The sequence below is a fragment of the Equus asinus genome, chromosome X (assembly GCF_041296235.1).
Source record: "Equus asinus isolate D_3611 breed Donkey chromosome X, EquAss-T2T_v2, whole genome shotgun sequence".
NCBI classification, from domain to species: Eukaryota; Metazoa; Chordata; class Mammalia; order Perissodactyla; family Equidae; genus Equus; species Equus asinus.
Genome location: NC_091820.1, coordinates 75,511,074 through 75,523,873, shown reverse-complemented (window position 1 = coordinate 75,523,873; position 12,800 = coordinate 75,511,074). Strand labels below are relative to the sequence as shown.

The window sequence follows — 12,800 nt, the reverse complement described above, 5'->3', positions numbered from 1 at the left end:
ACCCTATAAACATGGAAATATGTCTAATCTCTGAGTCTAAACTATAAAACTATTATATAATTACAGAATGGACAGAAAAGAGATTTAAAATACTTCAGTGAGTGAGGATGTTTCTCAGGCCGATAAGAATTGATTAAAACTGAGAGATAATGTGTTAATCTGAAGAGGGATTGATCAGCCATGGAGGCCTAGTAAAATAATACTCATAGATGAGCATTGGTAACTCTTATCCATGTACGTTTTCATCTCACTGGCAAAACCACCCTTGACATGAGATTGATGATGCCAATCAAATATTCTGAGATTTCAATTGCCCTTGCATTGAGACACCTCTTATCAAGCAGTCTGCCATCTGATTATGATTTGCCTTCCCATGTACTGTCTGCAGAGAAAATGCACGGGTCACGCAGATGGATGAGAATGAGTACTTTGTATCATGTGACAGTTATTTTGCATCAAATTCCATTCATCTTTGTGTTGTTCAGGACAACTTGCACCATAAATTGCACATAAATGTTACAATCAATAAATCATCGCTGTTATTGAGAAAATAGGTGGATGTGTAGGCACAAAACTGTAAGACTGGATAAATTACATTCTCTGTGATATTTTTCACATTTAATATTAACCATCAACAATAATTGCAATTAGTAGAAGGCAATAATGCCCAGTGGTTCAGAAAAGGACTTTGGTTTTGGCCAAATTTGGAGTGCTGGCTCTGGCATTTTCTACCTCTCTGGCTGTGGACAAATTAATCTCTAGACCTTTACAGTATAATAAGATGGCCACTAGCCACATGTGGCTATTGAGCACTTGAAATGTGGCTAATCCAAATTGAGATGTGCTGTGAGTGCAAAATGCACACCCTATTTTGAATACTTAGCACATGCACACACACACACGTATGTAAAATATATCATTAATATTTCTATATAAATTGCATGATGAAATGATAATATTTTGACTAATTGGTTAGCTAAACATATTATTAAAAATAATTTCACTTGTTTATTTTCAGTATTTTTCATGTGGCTGGTAGAAAACTTAAAATTATATTTGTGGCTTTCGTTATACTTTTTTTGCACAGAGCTATCCTAACAAGCTTCAATTTTTTCATGTAAAAATAGGGATAATGTTTATTCAACTCAATTATTGTAGTGATATTTAAATAAGGTAATGCACCTAAAATGCTTAGGACAGTGCCTGACATTAAGCTAAAAAGTTTTCACTCTCCAAGACTTAGGAAATACAGATGTTAAGCAAAATTTAAAAAAAAAAAAAACCTTTAACATGTTAGGGACTACTTAAAGATAAACCTTTAGTTAAGAATTAGTTTTCTTTATCTCAAGTGAAATCATTCTACTTCCCTCTCTTAAAAGGACGACAAACATACATGTGTGGTGGTGGCGGGGGTGGGGGGGGGATTTTGTGACACACAAAATGATAATGTTTATGCTAGTGCTTTGAGGAGTTAAACGCAATTTCTCAATTCTGAGCATTTTTACTATCATAATTTGTGCAGGCACTTTTATACTTAATTGGTAGATATTTCTAGCGTTGAGGCATTCAAGTCGCAAATGAAAATAAGGCTGAAACTGGTGCAGGTACACCGAGGGCAAATGAATTTCAACAGAAGCTAAAGATAAAGAAACGGAGAAAGCCTGGTAGTTATGGAGCTCTATGTTTTCAGTAGTTTGACTGCAGAAATGCTGTACCTAGCTGATGACAAAATGCATAGCTCAACTGGAGACACTAGAGGGTGCTATTAGTGAGAGCTTAGAAGGATGAACAAAGTCTTCCAACGCCCTTCCCACTCCCCCACTATAGATTATAAGAATTTGAAAAGGGCATACCTGTGAAATGAAACTACCACTTCTCTATTTCCTCCTGGACATGACTTGCAAGGCTTTTTTAGTCCTGCGTCTGACTTTGCAACATTACCAAAATAATAAAATTATTACAAGTTTGCTATAGTGCTGGGGCAAATAATTGGGAAAGTTTGACATGGCTCCCTGCTTTGAGAAAAACTTTACCAAAGCCCAAGGAGGGGAGGACGAGAAAGAAAAATACCCAAGAAAGGGCTTTTATTGCAGGAAAGATTTCGACAGAAATCCCTGACTACTCTAGCAACCTCTGTAATTAAGTATGGGTGGGGCAATTGTTTGATAATCATGCCATATAAGGTTTTTTTTTTCCTCTCTAGGCTTGAACAGCTACACACTTGTAGTGGACAGAAACTACAGCTGAATTTCTTTCGTAGGAGCCTGGGAATTACAGCCTTATGTGTATAGCTGAACTTTGCTGAAGCACTGAGCTCTGATTAATGCAATTAAATGAGTAAAGGTAAGTGGTGATGTTGTCCTCAAGGTTACTGTTTCCTTCTAAAGAATGTGTCGCTCCTACTGTACTCTCATTTTTCTACAGATTAGCAGTTGCAAACTGTACTGGATGTGGCTTTTCATCTGTGTGTTATTTTCCTGTATTGTGATAGAAGCACACGAGCAGGGAAAATTATTGTCTTTTAAAGCATAGAAGGATCAGAATGCTATTAGCGGTCTCTATCCTTGTTTTCTTAGGACAGGCATTAGCTTGAGTTATCCAGATGTTGCCTGGTGATGTGAAAGATTCAAAGAGATTTTGATTGCTGGGGAGAAGAGAATTCTTTTTTGTTGTTTCTTTTAACATTGACATTGATTTTTTTTTCCATCCTACCAAAACTCCTATGTGGTCACCTCTTCAGGAAGTAGGTATCAGCTACTGCTCTAAATTTAGGAAATACACACACATTTAAAAACAATCATATAATGTTTCCAAAGCAATATATTGAGATTGATAAAAATATACATTTTTAAGAATCCTGGACTAATCCCACACCACTCTGAGCCTTCTTTACTTTTTAAGCTTCTTTATTTCTGTTATATGACTATGAGCTAAGTAGATTTAACTTCTGTATGGTTTGTGAAATCAGTTATATTTTCTGATGTATGTTAACAAATATATTGTGTATTTCACTGAAACATGTAGGAAAACTGCCTTACTCTTTTTTTTTTTTTTTTTTTTTTTAACAACCATAGCTGTGGTTTAGTCAACATAGTGTTTAATGGATGGCTACTTGGAGCCATTTTTCTGTTGACTACGGTACTTCAGACATCTCATTTTAAATGATTAGACATGCATTTAGGTAATCAACACAGGGTTTCTGTTTTCTTTTAAGATCGAACAGTTTTCATTTCATCATTACTGAAACTTAGCTGAATGTCAGTTTCTGTTTTTGGATAAAATATAAAAACCAAGAATTTTACTCAGTTGCCAAAGTGCGGCTGGTCTCAACTATTCCTTTTAGATTTCCTTTCATATAAGGTGAAGAATGGTAATTCATTTTACTTTCTTGCCAAAAAAGAAAAGATGTCTTGAATTTTTCAATTAATTGTTTTTTCTTGACTAACTACTAAATAAAGTGAAACCACAAATGCAACTTGGCACACTATTGATCCTATTGTGTTTGCCTTTTTTGACAGGCTAGATAGTGAAGAAAAAGTGCTTGGAGCATAGAAGCATTCTCCTTTTAAGGGAAAAAAGCATAACACAAAGTTGGAAATTAAAAGAAAATATTGTTCCTGGATTCCTTCCACTGAGGATGTTGTTATTAGGCTCCATCTTCTCTAAATCTGTTGCTGAAGCTCAAAGCGCTAAAGGAGTTTCTCCAGACTGAACCTAATCCTGTCATACCAAAGAATCCTTCAAAAATCTCCACCTTGTCAACTGATGGGGTTTTAAATTCTATGTCTTTTCAGACCCAGTATTCAGTGTTCTTGTGGTAAATTCAGCAGATCCGAGTTTTACTCCAAGACTAATCTTAGCTATCTAGTTTGCACAATTAACCATCTACCTCAATTATCTGAGTGGCACTCTAATACCCACTGCTAGTACCAGTGTGCAGGCTCTAATACTTAGTTGGAGCATTGGCATCCTGCCTAGTTTCCACGGGTCCATTTCTCTGGTGCCCTAGGCTGAGTATCAATGAGATATTACCTGCTTGGCTGAGGTAATCAACCTGTTGGTTGATCCCAACAAGACAACTTTCTTAGAACTGCCCCATAAATACCAAAACAACTTATGACTCTAGCCTCACATTTTATGTTTTACATTTTTGGACCATATATTTTATGGAAGATGCTGAAGTGGGTAGGCTATGTTGGTAAGCCTTTTGCAATTCATCACAACAAGTAATATGTTATTCACAGATGTTTATAATTCTCCAACAGTGCAATTGAATGAATTACTTAACACCCACATTTCTACTCTCATCAATTATAAATTATTCTCCAAAAAATAATCATAAGGATGTAACAATCATAGGAAAATTACAAATAAAATACCAGAGAATGTGAAATTAGCTTTGTTATAAACTTGTTAAATGACAGAGGTTTCCAAATATCCTATGAATTATTACAATTGTCCCATTTTTACAAGGATCACTTGGGGTGGGGAGCCTGAATGGATTTCTGAAAAGGCGATAATATTTTAAAAACGCATTTACAAGATAAGATGTGTGGTAACTTTGAAGTGTATATCAACTAGTGACACAGACAATGAAATGTATATCTTCAAAGTTAGTCGAGGACTTCAAGAAGTATATACTTATATTGAAAGTATTAAACTGTATTTGTCAACTATTGTTACAAACTAACATTTTATGGAGAATTAAATGCTGCTATAGTTTGTACTAAATTAACTCATTTTTAACTCTGTGTCATTCTAGTCTCTTTTTCAAAGGTCATTCTAGGTTATACAATGCATAAAAATAATATAAATTGAAATTTTCTCTGAAATATAGTGCCTGCTGCTTATACTTCGCAGAAAAACTATGGCATGAGGTGCAGTCTAGATTGGCAAAATTTTCAGATAAACGATATCTTTGTGGTTACGTTGGATTGGCTCTACCAAGCAGCCATAAATTATAGTTCAATAAACTCTTAACAAAATTAACTTGGTTTAGAGTTCTAGTCAACTAATAATAAATGAAAAGAAATCCAAAAACTAAAAGATAATATTTTGTCCCCAAGGCATATATGGGAACTAGTAACCTGGATTGGATCTCAAGGAGGAGGAGGAGGAGGAGAAAGGAGAAGAAGGGGTGGGGGAGGGGGGTATGAAGAATAGGCATCCTCAGGGTCCTGAGAGAGGGAAGGCAGTACAGGTCCCTTTTTCTTTCAAACTCATTTTCTTTACTTTGTCCTTCAACTTCAACGCCATGACTTTTAAAACTTACTCTATACTATTTCTCTTTCAACTTTTCAACAAGTACTCCAGCAGGATAAAATGCTCATATTGAGACTGGTGTGGGGAGACATGCAAGTGATAGCAAAAAAAATTGAAGTCACCTTTCTCCTCACAATGATTTTCATACTGCAGACTCTGGAAAGAAGGAAAGACAGTTATCAGTTAGCAATGGTGGAGAAATACAAATCGATGTTCAAACTCTGCCCCTGAACCCCTAACCTTTTTACTTTGAGCACCTCAGGCCAGAGTTCCCGCTGTGTAGTCTGCAATAGAAAAACAACTCCGAGGGGAGAGGGCAGTGATGGTGTGCTTGCTGTGGCTAAGACCCTCCAGGGGGCAGCAGAGGAACATGTTGAAGTTGGGTGAGGTAGGGTTTGCTGGCGAGAGGAGAAACAGGTTTATTTAGAGTAGGACCTTGAGTGTCTTTAATATGCAAATATGTGTGGTGACTTTCCAGCAGGGGTATATGAAGAGTTTATTCAACTAGGGAACCCTTTTCAAATAGTATGAAAACTGCTGCCGGGCAGTTTTAAAAGCACCTCTCTGGGCTCTTCAAACCTGTCTGACCCATTGTGATGAGGTGAATCCTTCTGCACATGGCTATGTCATACTATTAATATTCATGTTACCCTTGATGTGCTGCTGCCCAAAGCAGACCAGACTCCATTCAAAACTGAGGCTAGGAAGAGCAATCTAGGGACATGGAAATGAAAGCTAATAAATTGAAGAACTCTGTACATTGTAGCACAACAGTGAGAGATTCCATTGTATCTATTTTTGCCATAATGTATTACATTTTTGTCTAGAACTTATCTAGAACACAATTTTAATAGGCTCCTCTTTTTTGGCTATATTTTTACAGCATGGCATGAAGGGAGTAGAAACAGCTACAGTGTATTTTATCTAGTAGTCTAGAAAGCCTGAATTCAACTTGTAATTCTATGTCATTCTAGCTGTATAACATTTGATAAGTGACTTAAATGCTCTAAATTCTAATTTCGATAACTGTGTGTTGAGATATATAATTACCTCGAGAATTGTTATGAGGAATAAATGAGATAATGAGCATAAACGCAGCTAATGGAGTACCTGACACAGATAGTCTAATGTAGTTGGACGCTCCAATAGATTTAGACTTCATTAGACACTTAAAGCAGTCATTGAGGTAAAAGAAAATGGGAGGTGGGGCTAACTGTATTATTCACCCATTCATTTGTTAGTTCATCTATTCATTTACAAACAAATATTTAATGAAGAACTATATATTCAATGCACATTTTTAGGTATATTAATTCCTTAAATAGCCTTTCCGTTTCACATGTAATTTATAGCTCTATGGTGAGTTATATAATGCTGAGTACAACCCCGTTAATTGAGGGAGGCAGGGATTGGTAACCTCGATCTATCTGCAGAAAATAAATATCCCCTTCCACCTCACCTCCCACCATATAACTTACACCTTCCCTGAGGAGCCATTTGCCCTGAAATACATTCCCAAATTAAAATGAATGCTTTGTATTGTATATATATGTGTGTATGTATATACATACATTTGTAAGATAGATAGATAGATGGATAGATGTAGATATATAGCGATAGATATTTTGAAACAGCAGATTGTCACTAGTTTAGATTATTTGAACAGCCACACAGTGATCAAATGACTGATATAAACAGAGGCAGATTAACTATGAAGCTCCATAAAGTTTTCAAGTATTATAGAGCTATGTCAAACAGTTTATTAATACACATATACTATTCTCTTGGCTTTTGCGTTATTGGTGATGTCCGCTTATATAAATTTGTCATTTGTTGTGATTCTTTTTTCTCTATAAATTAATCTTTTCTTTAAATCAAATTTCGTATTAGTAATTTTGTATTCTTTTGTTAAAGAGAGCCCCTGTGTATAAGCTTCAGACTCTGCAATACCAGGATTCACCCTCTATCCATGTCAAAAGATCTCCCTTTCATTCTTCCAGAGAAAGTAAAAAATACCTTTAAGAATAAATTTAAGTTGTAGGCTTGGGTCTTTACTGACCAGATTCATTTAGGCGTACAAAATAGCTTCAGTTTTTAATTCTGAAAAAATTTTGATGATTTTTGTGGGCTTCTGGAATATGATTCTTAGTCACATCAGCAAGTAAGGGGAAAACAAAAACAAAATCTCCATATACTGGTGAAAGAGATTTTTGTCCTTTAATTAAAGGACAAAAAGCATGCAATCTGTATAATATGGAGCTCTGTAAACTAGGAGTAGCCTTTATCATCTTGGAAATTATAGAATTTGTTCAAGTTTTGGACTTCTGGTCGTAAGACATTTTTCTTCTCAGATAATCATCTGTCATGTTTAAAGGATATATGATATTCCTGAGAAATCAAATGAAATGGAATTTTGTATTGAACATAAAATAGAAAACTATCAAATCAATCTTTCTTTCGAGTTCTGTGATGACAATCCTCTCTTGGATTAGATTTTTTCCACTTTGAACTGCTAAGTATATTATATTTCACACAAAAGGAACATTAGTCAAACTTTAAAACTTTTCTTCAGACCAGTTGTCATTTTGTTATTTTTAAATGGCAAGGAATAGGAAGCGATGGGATGATTTTATCTACTCCAGTTGAAATTCGATGCTACTATTTACAGTCTGCTCTGAGAAGAAAAATGAAATCATGCTTTGCAGACTAAATTAAAGTGAATGGGTTTCTTTTACAAAAATAAAGAGTAATTAGATTTTAGCAGATAATATCCCATGAATCTCTTAATTGTTTTTATGTTTGTAGTTATACGGCATATAATATTTTTCAATTAAAAAATGCTGATAATTGTTTAAGAGAAAGAGCAACTTGAAATGTACTGGTTAAAATAGAGCATTTTTTAGTTAAAATGTGATTAAATCTTGAATTTTTCTCCTTAGGAAAGTTTCTTTAAGTAAAGTATGTGTTTAAAGGTATGGCTGAAGATCTGCTAGTTAATAATGACCAATGGGTATGCTGCCCACATATGCATATGATCCTGCTTGCTCCTTTTTTTTTTTTTAAATAACAGCAGTGATGGGTTTCCTTTATGATCAAAAAATAGAAATTCGTTAGAGAGTTAGTTAATGGCAAAGGGCCTAGTGAGGGTGGAAACAAAATATTTTTTTCTGTACAAAATTAACTGGCCTATATGTGACTCAAATCCATGGCCTTGGACTCATTAGCACAGTGCTCTAACTAATTAAACTAATGAATCTCAACATAATGACAAATCCTAAGTGTGAAAGAATAAGATTCTTCTTTAACTTAGCTTGTTAAAATGGATGCAGACTATTAAGCAAGGATGCCAAAAACATGCTAACATTTCCTGAAATCACAATGACAATAGAGAGAAAGAAATGTCTTTCTCTCTTTGACTCCTGGTACTTGTTCATACATGCAGAGAATGTTGTAAATTAGCATTCAGTAGTCTACTGGCCAAGTGTTAATAACTAATAAATGTAAAAGATGATGGGGGGACTCAAAAAATAAAGAAAATATAGATCAGAAAGCTGGATATTGCTAAAATGCTATGTATGCATGCTCACAAAAAAATTGGAAAAGTAAGAAATTTAATGCTTTCTATTCTGAAACATTTGGTGCTGAATTAGAGGCCGCGCATCACCGAATCTAATATTGGGGGATCACTAAATCTAAATTGGGCAATGAATGCTGGTCATGGATCACTTTGGCGATCCTAATGCCCAACCTAAGAGGACTGAAGCAGATCCATCAGTTTGCTTTTTGAGCTACTTTAAGGATTCATTCAGACAACCATATAACCCTTGCCACGTGCTTATTACCTAAGTGATATATTTACTTCGGGTGATGTTTCCTGAAGCATGTTCCTTGGATTTGTAATTAATATTAGCTTTAAAGGCTCTGAGATGTATTGCAGCGAATAAATAGATTGAATACATTCTAATTCAGAATTTTCCAATATTTATTGCCTGGGAAGTCTTTTTTCTTTTCTTTTTGTCAATGACATCTGCTTGTTCTGTAGAACCCACTCTAAAAAATGGTGACATAAAGTAATTATATTGCTACTGAGAAAGCATATGAAAGAATAGATGAAAATTATATATTGAAGAAATATCACGAGAAACTGAAGCCTAATTATGTTTAGAATTAATTTTTAATGTCTCTAAATTTTACATTTTTATGTTTTAATGTATACAATGATTAAAATGAAATAGATTTAAGTAGCAATTCTTTAAGTTCTAGGCGTTTGGACTAGAGTGTCTTTACTATATATCAAAACATTCATGAGTACAAGAGAAGCAATATCAGTTATTTGGTCAAAGTACAATTTCTGCTAAATTACATTCTGCCTAATAATTAAAAGTCTCCTTATAGCATCCATTACATGTAATTTTCATTTGCATTCTGCCTCAAATCTCTGTGTCACTTTGTTGCTAAGTATCATTCCTGAGATGACTGATACATTGGTTTGAAAAGTGATTTCAGATGATAGTCACAGTATAAGTGAAACTCATTTCATTGACCATAATTTCTTTGTTAATTTCCTTTTGTCTTTGTTTTGTTAAGAGATTAACTTTTTATAGAGATACAAGAGAACTCACATTTATTCCAATGAATGTGATTCGGCAGTTCGGCTGAATGATCTCTCACAGACGAATTTCACTTTATAGATTATTAACATGCTAGGCAATTACAGTGTGATGTAGCAATTTTGGCTGTCTACACTCAACCATGGACACTAAAGCCACATATTTAAATCACCGTTTCTTCTTGTTAAGGTTAAAAATAGTGCTCAACATAGCAGCTATTGAAAATAAAATACTTATTTTTAGTATTTTTATTAAACTCTCCCCAGGAAATAATATACTTAATTGATCAATGACATTTGCAATTTCATTCTGTTCACTGAAGTTGTTTTTGAAAAATAATGAAGGAATTTCTACTACTTTGTCATTTCTATTTGTATTCCTGCTTAAACCCATCAGACATATTTTCTAAAATTAACCTGACTCAGACATACATATAGGCTTTCAATTAGTTTTAAAAATATGTTTCTAATTGGATAGCAAAATATTCCCTCATAACCATAAATGGTTGCTCCTCTGGTAAACTTTATCATAAGTTTAAGACAAATGACGACGTTCTTCAAGTGGAATTCTGAATTCATGAGGGATACGTGCTGGGCGTACAGGAGGTACTTATTCACTAATTACATACCTTGTTGGAATAGTAGCACTACATATTTTTAGTTCACTTATCATCAACCATTTTTGATACCTTTTTCAGAAGAGCACCATAACGCTGCATAATTTTATGGTCATAAACTTAGTTCTTGTTTGGAAAGAAAATGTTGTGTTCTGAAATGTGTCAATCTAATGGGGTCTGGGTCTTTCTATGGGTCTAATAACATCAGTAGGATATTGACTGTTCTTGGTGAGTGTTTATCATAGAATTCAGCAGTATTGTTATGACAATTTCACGATCATTTTTTGGAGCTGGTAATGACTACTTTGTATGATGAGAACACTAGAAGAAGTTGTTTTATAATGATGTTTTAAATGAAGAATTAATCTGCTTTAATCTCTAACCAATGAAGTAGAAATAATAAATATATTTTATGACAACAAACTTTGTTTCATAATTGGGAAGATATTGTAGTCTTTAAAGTATGAAAATCAAAGGACAAACAACACAAATGACAAAAAAAGTTGCTATAAAAGTGTTGAATTTACTTTCTATTCTTTTCTTAGATCATAAAATATTTTCTGTGTAAAAGCAGTGAATAAATCTTTTCATTTGTCTTAATTTTAAACATATATTTGAAAGTGGAAGACATATAAAGGATCATCTGCTCCAGACCTTTTCACACTGTATTCCTCAGAGTCCTAGGGTTTCATGAGGAGAGACCTTAGGAACTAAGGTATGGGGTACAATGAGGAGGAAGCTGAGTGGGCAAGGCCCTGGGTCGTCCTCAGTTAGATTGCTCTGATTTTTTTCCTGATATATATGCGAGGTTCCACTTAATATTTTATATGAAGTCAGAGTTCTGCTGCTGAAAAAACGGAAAACACCTTTAAAAGAAATCACTGACCGAGGCCATCATCCTCATTTTACAGTTGATAAAACTGAGACCCCGTGGATTTAAATAACCTATTCATGAGCATACCCATTTACTGAGTGGCAGAATAAATTGTTCATCAAAGTAACATGCCAGCATATATTTATTATTCCTCATATTTATGTATAATTCTGAACTTTTCAAAGCAGCTTCATGTCTATTATTTGATTTGATCCTCAGAAAATAGCACTATTATGTGTTTATAGAAAGCCTTAGCTCAGTTTTAGAGATGGGGAGATGAGGTTGAAAGAGATGAAGCCACCAGGGTTATACCATATTATTGGTGGAGTCAGGAAGTAAACTAAGTTCTCTTGACTCCCAGGGGCTTGCCTTGGATCATAGTTTGTTCCAATAACAGCTTGCCTGGAAAGTGGCAGTTTACACAGATGTGGCACATGCACTTGTCAAAATGCTAATCAGAAGTCTGTGATGCTGTCATTATAGACTCTCAGAACTCACTGAGATCTTAAAAAAATCTAGGCCCACATTTCCGTTTTACTGATGAAGAAACAGAAACTCAGGCTAGGTAAAAGGACTTATAGGCAGGGCTTGAATTAAAATTCATATATCTTAAATCTAAGTAAGTGTTTTTCCTAACAAACTGCGTTGCATCTTAATTTGTAAACATATGCTAAGTAGTGAAAATACATATTCTTGCCAGAGTTCCAGCACCCTTACTTTTTTTTTTTTTTTTAGATTTTATTTTTTTCCTTTTTCTCCCCAAAGCCCCCGGGTACGTAGTTGTATATTCTTCGTTGTGGGTCCTTCTAGTTGTGGCATGTGGGACGCTGCCTCAGCGTGGTTTGATGAGCAGTGCCATGTCCGCGCCCAGGATTCAAACCAACGAAACACTGGGCTGCCTGCAGCGGAGCGTGTGAACTTAACCACTCGGCCACGGGGCCAGCCCTTAGCACCCTTACAAATCATCTAGTTCCTCTATCTTAAAATGCCAAAAGACCTTGCTGTGGTAGACTCACAAACCCTCTAAGATGCGTGTGATGAGCCCTTTTATGATTTGCAATGACCCTAAGGAATAAAGGAATGTTCATGTGTGAGGAAGGATTATGGTTATCTAACATTTGCATGGAAATAATAATTTTCTTGGTCAATTAATGTGAGAACTTGCAAATGAAGAAGTTCACACTCACTTTTCTATCCAGTAGAGAGATTTAATCTCCATGTTTTCTGAATGAAGTCTCTATCCGCTAGAAGTTTAACACCGTTGAAAGATAAATAAACTTCTTTTTAGTCTCCAGGCCATTCATACTCAAGGACTGTGCTTACTTGAACAATTATTTTTCTAAATATCTACCAGATCTATGTTTTCATAGTTACTTTTCTATATGCACTTCGTTTCTACTATTACGTCACCTCAGACGCTTTCTTTATAATAGAGCTT

At 34.8% G+C, this 12,800-nt stretch overlaps 1 long non-coding RNA gene across 1 annotated transcript in view; it reads left to right on the top strand.

Moving 5' to 3' along the window:
• The first annotated feature begins 2,208 nt into the window (after positions 1–2,208).
• LOC139042766 (uncharacterized) overlaps positions 2,209–12,800 on the top strand; it is a 32,164-nt gene continuing 21,572 nt past the window's right edge. The window contains exon 1 of the long non-coding RNA XR_011499877.1: positions 2,209–2,343. This is a non-coding gene — a long non-coding RNA (uncharacterized lncRNA). The remainder of the gene's footprint in view (positions 2,344–12,800) is intronic.